General features: G+C 41.4%; 1 protein-coding gene across 4 annotated transcripts in view; it reads right to left on the bottom strand.

Moving 5' to 3' along the window:
- LOC135432342 (uncharacterized) overlaps nt 1-12,951 on the bottom strand; it is a 42,743-nt gene that overhangs the window by 15,176 nt on the left and 14,616 nt on the right. Inside the window, exons 1-2 of one of the 4 annotated variants that reach the window (XR_010436902.1) lie at nt 4,418-4,557; nt 3,050-3,232 (exon numbers count right to left, since the gene is read on the bottom strand). The exons of 1 other annotated variant lie outside the window; for it this stretch is intronic. The gene's annotated coding sequence lies outside the window, so the exon portion shown is untranslated. Of the gene's footprint in view, nt 1-3,049; nt 3,233-4,417; nt 4,558-12,951 lie in introns of those variants that run through there. 2 more of the 4 variants (XR_010436903.1, XR_010436904.1) reach the window with 2 other exon arrangements.

The raw sequence follows: 12,951 nt of genomic DNA, 5'->3' as shown, positions 1-12,951 counted from the left end.
AAAATCATTCAAATGTCAGTCATCAGTTTATCATCTGATTTCGAGCAAAACTTAGCTTATTATCATGAATTGTGCTTGAAAAATATATATAGAAATATATATAAATATAAATATGGTAAATAGAGAAACTTAAAGGGAACTCATTATTTTAGTTTGTATTCACGTTATAAATCAATATTTATTTATAGTTTTTGTTTGTTGAAAGCATTATCTAAACTTTTTGAGCAAAGCGTTTTCCACTTCAAATGCGAGTATTTGCTGAAAATTCATTTCCCTCGAACTGTTTACACTCTGAGTATTGCAAAACATTGAGCAAAATGCGGATGCAATAAAATTATTACCGCTCTGCGAACTACTCGAACAAACATTCAAATTGACTTAAAGAAAAGGAAAAAAAGAAAGAAAAAAAGAACGAACCCCGCCAAGGCCAACATATTCAGTTTTAAGTATTTAGGCGAAAAGCGGCCGCAGCTGATTGGGTAAAATTTTGTGGAAAACAACATTTGCCGAGCGGATGGCGGATGGCATGTGACTCAGCTAAGCTGCAGCGACTGCTCATAAAAGATTTATAGTTTCAATGAATATCAAATTCGAGTGTGTGTTAAAACAGCGAGCGACAGGAATTGCTCAAAAAATGAATGGCTATGCGACCTTAAACTGTGCAGACGGACAACAAACGCAACAATAAAGACGAACGAAAAACAATAAAAAAAAAGATGCTTTAAAGATGAGGGTCTTACTGTGTGTGTGTGTGTGTGTGTGGGTGTGTGTGTGGGTGTGCGAGTGTGTCTGAAGCATTGAAAATTGCGCATGCAAATATAAACAAGTATTCAATGTTTACAAAGTTCAGAGACAGCAACAACAGCCGCGCATATAAAAATTACGCATACGCCGAGTCGGCCAACGAAATAAATTGCAAATATTTCACTAATTCGCAGATATACCCTATAGATAGTTGCAATGCATGGCAGCTCGTGTAAGATATTATTTCATTGACATTTATGGATTTGCGAAAAATACTTCATTCAAAGCAAATTGTTTATTCATTTGACTAGTTTATGAGGCCGTAAAGCTGTTGTTTTAAATTCATGAATGTAGCTACTTTCATTTCTTTTTAAGAGACGCTATTATAACAAATATTATAATAGTATGATATAATAATAATATATAATAATAAGTTAAAATAATAATATATAATAATAATTTTTAAAAATTTATAGTTATTGTAGTTTGGGCTTGTTTCTGAACTTCTTTTTAAGAATTTTCTAATCTAAATATTTCTTTGAAGATAAAAGCAAGGATGCATATTTTTAAATTAAGGATCTGAATGGAATATTTCCTAGAAGTTTCCAGCTTTAGTGCCATATAAAATAAACTTATTAATAATAATTTACAATTATTGCAGTTTCTGTTTCTATCTGAACTTCTTTTTAGGTATATATCTTTTCGAAGCTAACAGCAAAGACTTCTATTATTAAATTTTTGATCAGAATGGAACTTTTTCTGGAAGTTTTTCCAGCTTTAGTGCCATATAAAATAAAATTTGTTATAATTATTAGTAATTTTAGTAGTTTTGGTTTGTATCTGAACATGTTTCTTAGGAATTTATTTCTTTGAAGATAAAAAAATATTTCTATTATAACATTTTTGATCAGATAGATTTTCCGGAAATTTCCAGCTTAGGTAGCATATCAAATTCCATGTCTGTAAAATTGCAAAAAATTTCTAACCAAGAACTGAACTTAAAGATTAACCAAGCGGACAAAATGCATGCAAACTTTAATATTGCATTTATGTGCGTTCATGCCTGTAATTATATTTAAAAAATTCTTTTTGCACTATTCCTTTTAAATACTTTTTAATTAGCAAATAACCAGCCTTAAAGCTGAAGGCTGGCAGCAAGGGGCGGGGTGGAGAAGGAGGAGGGGGACGAGGTGGAGCTGGCTACGGCGTTGGCTCATGTAAGTCCTTAATTAACCGGCGATTAATTATTTGCCAATTTACCCTCATCAACTGCTTGCCGGAGCTCTAATTAGAAGCGTCGCCGCATGTGCCACGCCCACGCACTCAGGCACACACACACACACACACACACACTGAGGCACGCGCACGTTAGGACACCCGCTGCGGCATTGTTCATATGTAGAGTATCATTGTGGCACGTTTATTAATGGCGCTGCAAACTTATTTCATGCCACATAAATGCCAAAATGCGCCAGTATCAAGACGCATATACATATATATATACATATATATGGTGTATGGCATATATATGCGATATGTATATGGGTATAGTTATATATGTGTATATACTTTGCTGTTTGTGCCTTTGTTTGTGGCACGTTGCCGAAGTTAAAGTTGCCGCAGCAACTTGTAATTAACTGTAAAGCAACAAAAAAAAAGGCGACTTGGCCCAAACTTTTTTTTTGCTCTGTTGTTCCTTTTTGTCCGGGTCTAATCTTTGGCTAAGGCTGAGCCGCCGGAAAAATGGCAAATGAATGGAATTTAGTTCTTTCCAGTTAATCGTATGGCACATGGCCACCTTGGCCATGTTTCGGAGCCAGCTGCGTGTATCATAAACATTTTCAAATGCCGCATTTTTTTAGTCCAACGCAACAGAAAAAGGATGCGGCCTTGTTTATGGCTGAGACATTAAGACTGCGTAATTGCCAGGCTTCTTTTTAGCCCACTCCCACAACAACTAACCCTACCCCCTACCCCCCCCCCCCCTACCCCACTGTGATGGCTATTCAATTAGGTTAATATGTACGCGTGGCTGCTAAAAGCATTCACAGCATGTGGGCGTGGCACTTTATTGGCCGCATTTCCATGCGCGGCAGGCAAACTAAAACTAATTACGGGAAAAGCGTCGCTAGATTAAAAATAAATACGCTTTCAGCCTGAATGCGTTTTTTATTGATCTGTTAAATGGGATGCTGCTGGTCAACAAGGACAAATTAGTTGGCAGCGTGTCCTGCCAAGCCCCCCTCCCCCCCCTCCACCCTCTTCACACCTCACCGCCACTTTGCATATTCTGGTTTAGACTTACTGTAAATGTGTTTCCTTTGCGTTTGTGTTATTTAATTTGTTTTGTTTTAACGTTTATCTCATAATTAAATTTGATTCATTCACTTGTCCTTTTGTTTTTGTTTTGTTATTGTTGCTATTGTTGTTGCTGCTGCTGCTGCTGCACTTTAATTACACGAGTTGGCACAAAATTGTTTCGTTTGCGCTAAACAAGATTTGTGTAAGACGGTCGCTTTTATAGCAGAAGGATAAGGGGCGGGGTGGGGGCGAGGGTTTTGCCAAGTGGTCTTCTCTCATTTACATTTTATGCATATTTTAATTGCTCGCAGGCTGAAAATTCGAAGGCAGCTTTTCACTGTCGGAAACAGACGGGAAAAGCAGCAGCGGACAGGAAGCTGCCAGAACAATGGCACGGGCCAGCCTCAAGCTGGACAAGCTAAAGGATCACAACTTCAGGACTTGTTGTTGTTGTTGTGGTCAATGCATCTGGCAGCCATTTTGGCTTTTTTGCCTGTGTGAGTGCGGGGAGGGGTACTTTTAATTGAAAATTAGAGCGAAACCTGCAGAAGTTTGTCCTCGGACTGTTGCCTGCACAATTTACGTATTTCCTTACTCTTCTTCTTCTCCAATTTTTTTTCCCCCCGTCTCGGTCTCTTTTGTTGTTTATTAAAGTTCAATTGGCGAAGTTTTTCAATTAAAACAGTGCACTGTGCACAGTGTGCAGCGCTTTTGTTTTTTAAGGGCTCCACGCGCCAAACTTTTGTTTGACCAATTGCCACTGATTCGTGGGCGGGGCGGAGGCGGGGTGCGGGGTGCGGGCGGCACTCGGCTGTTGAGTGCCTGCAATGCTAACAGCTAATTGGTTTTTGTGCCGATAACACTTGACACACATGCATACAGACATACATATATATTTACATATATTGAATTGGATATTGGCAAGCATTGTTGACATTTTAATATCAATCTCCATCAACATGGCAAGATTACCGTTGCGGATGCGAATGCGAATGGCAATGCGAAGGGCGGAGACAATGATAAATGCGAACGAATTCAGCGGATGCCGTTAAAAAATAAATAACTGCAATTCTGAAAGGCATTAAGAGCGAAACGGCATATAATATTAATAATGAGTAAGAAAGAAGAAGCAGCACACACACACATAATTGAAGCATATTATTACAGTGGCTAATGGACAACACCTGGCTGGGGAGGGGTCGGGGGTTGCAGTAGGCGGGGTTGACAACGCTATCGAACCGAGAACACAACACAAGACCAAACATAAACAGATGAAGATGAAACGCACACAAACGCACGCTTGTTTGTGTGTGTGTGTGTTGGGAGTTAGAAGGCGGGTCGTGTGGGGTGCGGGGTGGCTACAGTTATTTACACTTCACTCAGTTGGCCAATGGGACTGCCTGCTGCTGCTCACTTCGCGCACGTTTCGCATTCAGCTGAGTTGAACTTTTTGCCTTTTCAAATGTTTTAACCAGTTCTTGCAGCCGCTAGACGCACCGTACGCTTTGAACTACAACGAGGAACTGAAATGGCAAACGAAATGCGAGCACTACGAATGGGCACAAAAGCTTCGGCAAGCGCAACGCTTTGGCAATGGAACAGACCGCGAACGAAGAGAGTGTGAGAGTGGGAGTGAGCGAAGTGTGTGTGTGTCCACTTACGTCTTTAGAGCGCGGCATGGGGGTGGGGTGCTCTATGTTGCGCTAGGGACACTTGTAGCTCGGCTTGGACTATGTTGCGGGACAGCCAAATGTTGCTGGGACTATTAAAACTGTTGCGCGAGCCGCTAAAGCAAACTTTTTAGAGTGTGTAAACAAAAACAGTTTGCTTGTTTGTTTTATGAACTGTCAAAAACAGAAGAAAAAAACAAACAAAAAACTAAACATTTTTCAAAGCCAATGCAAGCGCGCAATTGTGCTGTTGAGTTGTGGGCGTTGTGTGTGTGTGTGGGTGGGCGGCTGGCTATGTAAGCATTAACATTTGGCCATCTGCGCGCTGATAAGATAAACAATGTGAGCCAGGGATCAGGCGGCTTTATACTTATATATTGTTGTTGCTTTTGGTACTGTTGCGGCTGCTGCAGCTGTTTGCCTGGCGATGTGTGTCAATCCCGGGCAGGCAGCATCGTCGCGCGGCGCCGAAGCAAAAGCGCCAAAGAGCGCACTGCGGCCAGGATAAGCGTTAGAGAGAGAGAGAGAGAGAGAGAGAGAGAGAGCTTTCATTCTGTGACGCGCTCAATTGCGCTCGGCTCTCGATTCGTTTCAGTTTCCATTTCGTTGCGTTCACATTTGGCGCGCATTCAAAATGCCCCACATGCAGTCGCTTTAATTATTCGACGTGCATTTAATTAAGCATTATTAATATAATTATTTATGAAAAAGAACAGCGACAGCTGCAACAAAAACTTGTTAAACATTTACCGCCTGCATGGAGCATAAGAATATGGCAATTGGAAATCAGCTAAAGTCCGCCTTTTTTTTTGGGCCTACATTTTGCTTTGTGACATTTGCAGGAGATAAAACAACCCTTTTAGACAGCAAACATTTGTTTAGCCCCAACACACACACACGCACACACACTGAGAGACACGCTCACATATGTAAGACTCGCAAACAAGGATTTAATGCTCTTTTGTGCCGTTGTCGCAAATTAGGTAACAAGATTTATGAACTGTAACTGGCACACGTGACAGCTGCACAGAATACGCCATTAAAGTGCGGCTTTAAAGCGTAATTAGAATTGTTTTATATAATTTATGTACCGTTCGAACTGAACTGTGCACAAGGTATTCATTAACATTAGCATAAAAACCTTCAGTTTAACGGCGAAAGTTACGCCGTTCTCCCGCGCCACCGTCACATCCCTAAGCCGCTAAATGCCAACGAACTTTTGGCGAGCGACTCCTACAAGAAAAAAAAGCTTTACTCCATTCCCCCCCCCCCCCCCCCCCCCCCCGCCCCCTCGCCCTTGCAGGCTGGCACGCAGGTGTCTTTGTTCGTCTGCAGCAAATTAAGCACGATTAGGTAGCAAAAACAACAAGAGCTTTAAGAATGGGTTGCTGCTTGGGCATTAGCATATCGTATAGCCCGCTCCCGCTGCCCCGCTCCCCGGCTCACTTCCCTACCTCTTCAGTACAGTGGCGGCCATCAATAGGCGGCCCCAGCGCCCAATCAATTTCAATAGTTAATAAGCTGCCGAGCGCCATACTGCGTTTCGTTTCTTTGTTCCTATGCTCGGCATTGCCAGTAATTGAATCTCCTGTTGCGTGTGCCCAGCGGACTGCTCTTTCCACGCCCATGTGCGTGTGTGTGTGTGTGTGTGTGTGAGTGTGTGCTGCATAAATTAATTGATTTACTAAGTGCTTGTGTGTGTGTGTGAGTGTGCAAAATCCTGCCCAGTTGGCAGCCTTGCTGCCAATTAGCATTTGAGTATTTTGCAGGCGCTGCACACGCTGCGTATGCGTAATTTACGTTCAAACAACTTCTCTCGTTTTATGACCAAAAAAAGGGTCAATGTTTAATGGGCCACAAAACCCAAGAAAAATATATAAAAAATGAAGGAATTTAGATGCTCATAAATCCATACGATTTCAACGCATAAATGGCGTCATAAAACCCAACAACAAGAAAACAATCTGAATACGTTTGTGTGTGTGTGTGTGTGTGTGTGTGTGTGTGCATGAGTATACCTCTAACAAAATCAGCGGCTTTTCTTCAGGTGCTTTTCAGTCGTCCCTATAGAAATTCAATTTGTACGCATTGTTGCTGCTCAGCTGCGATTTATGTTACGCTCAACAATTTCGCATTTAATCAACTTATTTGCCACAAAAGGCGCCTCAACCTGCCACTGCCACAGCCACAGCCCGGCCAAGCACTCGGTTGCCAAATTGTGAGCAGCGCTCAAAGCTGAAACTTAATCCGCTTGGCCAGCAAATATGTTCTGCAGCAGCAGCAGCAGCAGCAGTCGACGAAATTACAGTTAGACAGCACAGAAGCCACAACATTTTGTTGCATGAGTGCAGGCTGCCTGCAACACAGCACTTGAGAAACCGACGGCAGCTGCCATTAAACTTGAGGTTAAGTATCTGTATCTGTATCTCTGTATCTGTATCTGTATCTGCACTCTGTGCATCTGTATCTGCTTTCAAATCTGATGTGGCTTGGTTGGAACACTCAACAAATCCGACTGCAGTACACGAAATTGTGGCTGAAATTGGACAGGTTTATTTGACATGTGATTCTCTGAAGTTGTTTTTAATTAGGCATCCGTTCATTCCTTTGTACAATATGATAGTTCGCCTTTTGTCCGAACGTAAGTCCATTTTGTATTCCCTTACTTTAATAGGAATTCGAATTCGAAAGAGAAATAAGATTAAATATGATGAATCGGAAGCCTTATTTATATTCAAAATAAACAATTTGTTGTCAAAATTCTTAACTATTAGTCCAAATCGAATTAATTCTGTAAATCCCTGCTCTCAATATCCTATAAACCAAAGATCCTTCAAAAACGTAAGTCCAACTCTGCCACATTCTGGCGGAAGTGCTTTCGGTATTATTATATTTCCAAATATTCGCTCAGCTTTATGCGATATTCTGATAATCCCATCAACAGATTGAAAAGAGTTTTTTCTCTCGGCTCTGTCGCAAATTAGAACTTGTTGAGCTGGCAAAAGGATTTCCCAATTGGAATGCGACTGCCTAATGGCCAAACTCTGTTAACGTATACAAAACAATGTAATCTAATGCCTTTAGGGAACCGGCCCTGTCAGCTGTCGAGTTGTGCCGTGTGTGCCTGTCAAGCTTTTGCGTCCATTTGATGATGCATTGAATGGAGAGAGGAACGTGCTCCGCATGGAGTGTGGTTGGGCACTTGGGGGTATAACGTCGGCTGTTTGGCTAACGCACGGTAATCCATCAACAACATTCAGGTCGAGTGCCGACAGCAGCCTTCAAAAACAATACCAATAAAATGTCCAACGCATCCAACAGAGCCGCAACGCGCAGAGACACGGCTCCAGCTTCATTAGAAAACAAGCGCGAAAAGTTGCCACACAAAAAAGGAGAAAAATCCATATTCATGCGAGCGCTTTTTACGGCTATAAAAACGTATGTTAACAGCATGTGCCAACCCTCCTCCCCCCGCCGCCCCCGCCCACGCCCTTCTACCTGGTTCATGCATGCGCATCACCTGCAATCTGAGCCGCGCCATCTGAGTCTTATGAGCAGCAGCAGCAGCATTTCGCATTTCTTTTTTATGCTCCAATAAAGTTCAATAAAATGACATCAAAGCGGAAAACGGCTCGCACGATTTTCCGCACGCGCCGATAACACGATATCGGAAAAACCAAGCCAAGTAAATTAAAGGCCGAGGCCAGCTGGCGGCATACTTGGCTCTGCCAAAAATGCGGCCCTGATGTCGTGCCTGTGCCCTGGAGGAGGTCAGGAGGTCAGCTCGAAGGCGCAGCTGGACATTGATGGACAGCGACAAGGGCGACCTTTGGCACCGGGAATGCACTGAGAAATCAAAACTACAAATCGACCGAGAATGGGAATTTCCCATTGACAAGCACCAAAAATAGAAAGACTATCGAATTACAATTATATTCTTCGAAGCAAATAACCTTTAACCTTTCACAAATGAAAAACAAATATGATTTTGTGCCCGTCTGTCTGTTTCCATGCTCATAAATCTTTTGCTGCTTTTAAAGCTGTCTTCATAGAACTTGACATAGATGCGGCAGGACTTACGTATAATATATCAGATCTGACAGGATCGACCCACTATATTACATAGCTGCCATAGGAACTGTTGCTCAAGATAAGATTTTCTTATATGAGCTACTTTTTTTTTGCTTTATATGTTACTAGCGGGCATTCCCCGGCCTTGCCCGTGCCATAATTTGTGCTTAAGATTTTCGATATAACTTTTCACCCATTTTCCGCCCGTGAAAAGCTTTAATAAGTTATTGAAGCCCACGTCTGGACGTTGAAAATATGTTTAAAGTTCATCGAATAAAGAATATAGAATTGAAAAGTTTGAATCAACTATTTCTGCTCATGTTAGTCTTCAATTGAGAAGCTTAAAACCAAAAAGAAACTTTCTTTGATTAAACATTTGAAGCGCATTTTCCATCTAAGAGCTTTGGATTTGGCGAATATTAAGTAAATTTTCTTAAAGATCTTTGCAAATGAGTTTGAAGCCTCACTACAAAGATAATTGTTTCTTTTTACTTTAAAACATTTTGTATACGCAAGGACTTTGATCCCCAAGCGTGCCGTGGCTTAACCCAATTCGTCTTTCTACTATTAATAAAATTTGTCGAAATATATTTTCAATCTGTTATCTAAAACAAAATGTTTGCTTCCCTAAAGATAGTCTCACAGAAAAGTATTTCAAGCTAGTTCTAAAAGTTTACGTTTTGTTTCCTTTTGTTTCCTTTTATTTATATATGGAACCCTTGCTAAAATCTCTATAATTAGAGTGCTCCACCAATGACCTCTACTAATCCGCATGCGTTTGGTTCCCCTAATTTCATGAAGTCAACATCCTCTTTTATGTTAAGTAAATAAAATCCATTTTCATGCTAATAAATTTGTTTAAGCACTGGCAAATCCCCACGAAAAACTCAAATTACAAATGAACAAACGCTCGAATTGCATTTTCCTTTTCATTTTTCTTGAGCTTAACTCTCTCTCTCCCTCTCTCTCTCTCTCTCTCTCTCTCTCTGTCTGCTCATTTTAAAGCAAAAATGGTATTCAAGTTTGAATTCAAGCATTTGAATAAACGAAAATGAAATCATTCTTGAAAATTATGAATAGAGAATTCATTCAAGTGAATTTGCGGCAACTCATCCTGCTCGATTTCTCTGAGTGTATTTAGTTGAGTGAACGTTTAAAGAATGCTTTAAGTTCTGGCTGTTGTTGTTGTTGATGTTGGGGTCCGTTTTATTTGCATGCCGGAGTTGCCATTGATTGGCCGTCAGCTTTTGGGCCTGCCCTTCATTTGACTCGGCCACTTGGCTAAATGGCTGCTTTTTCTACCCTTGACCTCAATGCAAATGGGTAATATGAGCTTGCATAGATGTATGTAACAGGCATCAAGTATATTTATTCTCAAACAGTTTGTCTATCTCTTTGACTTATCTCGAGGACTATTGGAGCTAGAGACTTTAAATTTGGGATGTAGATACTCCAGTTGCCTGCGCATATCAAGTTAACTTCATATGAACAATAACAGAACCAGTTTCCAAGAAACCGATAAATATCGATTTACAAATCAGGTTTTCAGAGCATTTCTCGCAGTATATATAGAATATATAGAGACACCCAACTTGATATGCAGATTATTTTGATAGAATACACAGATCTGGAATATGTTCAAGCTCCGTTACAGGGCATCTGCTGGTCGTGCACGGCCGACTAGAGCACTGCCACTTGTTTCATATCTATATTCAAGTAATGGCATGTCACTTTTAATTTAGCCAACGATTTATATACATGTATATATAAGTATATGCCGGGTGCCACCCCAGGCAGTTGCCCGGGCCCCCATGTCGCCAGTTCATTTCCAATAAAAACAAAAGCTGCCTGCCTGCGAGTCGGATGGGGGCAAGGAGCAGCGCATTATATGCGGCGACATCTTTATTGTGCCTTATCTGATGTCCTCTCATGCATACACTTGTCTCCTGGCACATGTTCATTACATGTGGCTCTCAGAGTCCTCGGCATTGGGCTGGCGCTGGCTGGCAGCTTTAAAGCCGCAGCGTTCAATGCCGGCAATTAGCCAACAAAACCAACTGACATTTAATTGTTATTAATCGCCACATAGCCAGAAAGAGAGGGAGAGAGAGCGAGCTGGCTGGGAATTAAGTAATATTTATGTTTTGGGTCAGACGGAAATGCAGAGCAATTGACGCGGCCCACGCACGCCTTTCACTTTATTGTTGTCCTGGCGAAACCATTAATAAAACTGGATTTTCCACTTGAAGCGAGGGCCAGGACAATGCCAGCGGCAGCACTCAAGTGCGTATCCATGTCCATCTCCATGTCCATGTCCTTGTCCAAATCCTTGATGGCCGCCTTCGACGGCAATTAATCTCACACGCTTTCGCGTCTGTCTGTGATTTCAATTAAACGCGCACAAAACTAAGTTATGAAGATAAATGCCCCTCGTCAAATGGCAATCAATTAGTCAATGCTTTTCAATAGGCAGACACCTCTCCCCTACCCTAGAGAAACCCATCTTTAAGACCCGCCACCTGCCTGGAGAAATTACTCAATTACGATATTAAATTTAATGCCCCGGACAAGCAAAGGCGTCTCACTTTTGATCGCACTAAAAGCTTTAATAACTGTAAATTGCTTTCACAAATTTTGACAGTCCTGGGTCCTTGTCAATAGAGATGGGCGCGGGCCAGGAATGACAAGCTCGTGCCTAGAAATTCATGTTCGTGTGAGCTGCAAAGCACGAAAAATAGAAGCACGATAAGTGCCAAAGGCCATATCTATTTATCGTAGTTAATCTCAACCCTATCACGAACTATCGATAACAATAATTGAAACAAACGTTTTTTAAGGCAACATAATAAATGTCTCCTTTAAAAGCAAACCAGTAACTTTCCCTTAAAAAGTATAGTATATCTATTTAATATATCTATTGGTTTTCGTGCCGGGTCACCCCGGTCCAAGCTTTATAAAGTCTCAAAACTTGAGAGCCGCGCACATCTCTAATTGACAGCCTCTTCTCTCCCCCCACCACCCACCCTCACCACACTCCCTCTCTCCATCTCTCACACTCTGGCTGTCACTAGGCTGCCGTGGCAAGGAGCTCACCTGCATGCCAAGGCGCCACTTGTCGTCCTGTCTCGACGTTTGGGGCTTTGGCATTTCCATTTGGCTGCGGCGCGTGACCAAATATTTAAGCACACTCCAAGCAGCACTTCAGGCACAAATTCCAATTGGAGCCTTATCGATGTGCATACTAAAAGCAAATCTGATATATATATATATATAAATATATCGATCATTCGGCTAAAAATCCAATTAAAGTACACTTGAACGCAAATCGCGTCGCGTCGCGTGCGCATTTTTTTTTGGCTGAGCCATTAACTAATGCGGAAATCGGCTTAAAAGAATTTAATTTTTGCACCTGGCTCAAAAGGGCTGCCTAGGGGCAAATCCCCTTAGCTGTTATTCTCGTTGTTGTTGTTGTTGTTGTCGTGAAAAACGTGCAAATCATTTAACAATTGAATATGCCGCGGCAACAGCAGGAGTTCCTTAATTGAATTGCCAGTAATTTAATTAACACATAAGTAAATTAATTCATCAAGTGTATAACCCATTTAAATGCTAAAATCTGCACAGCACAACATTTATTTGGACCCAAACTTCAAGAATGATTTGTTGTCACAGCGAAAGCGGGTATATAGGTTAGGCAGGACACTCTGACTAAAAGGGCGTGGAATTCTCAATATATTTAGCATAGAATAAGAGTATTTAAATTTAGCAAGCATAAAGCCCAACCACGGCCCCACAGTTTGAAAGCGACTGCTTTGGGACAACATTTTAAGAGTCATGAAGCTATGCAGACTATTTTCTTCCTCTTTAAACACTTATTAAACAGTGAACAGCGTATTGGGCAGTCGTTAACACTTGACTGGCGCGTTTCCACTTGTTATTCTTTTGAAAAGTTTTTAATTTGTGCGCTCTAAACCTAAAAGTTTTGTCCGCAGCCCCCTAAAATTGACTCGAAATTTTCTTTCCTTCTTTTTTTTTCGTCGACTCTGTCAACGCCCACTCATCAATTATTTAAAGCATACTTTTGTGCTGGCCACGAAATTAAATTCAAACTGCGCTGAGCTTTAAGCTTCCTCTCTTTAGCTCCCACTCTCTTTCTCGCTCTCGC

The sequence above is a fragment of the Drosophila montana genome, unplaced genomic scaffold, assembly GCF_035044405.1.
Source record: "Drosophila montana isolate Dmon_TW-CO22-7 unplaced genomic scaffold, ASM3504440v1 contig_3200_1, whole genome shotgun sequence".
Lineage (NCBI taxonomy): Eukaryota > Metazoa > Arthropoda > Insecta > Diptera > Drosophilidae > Drosophila > Drosophila montana.
The sequence above is the reverse complement of the archived record's forward strand: the minus strand, read 5'-3'. Positions and strand labels throughout refer to the sequence as shown.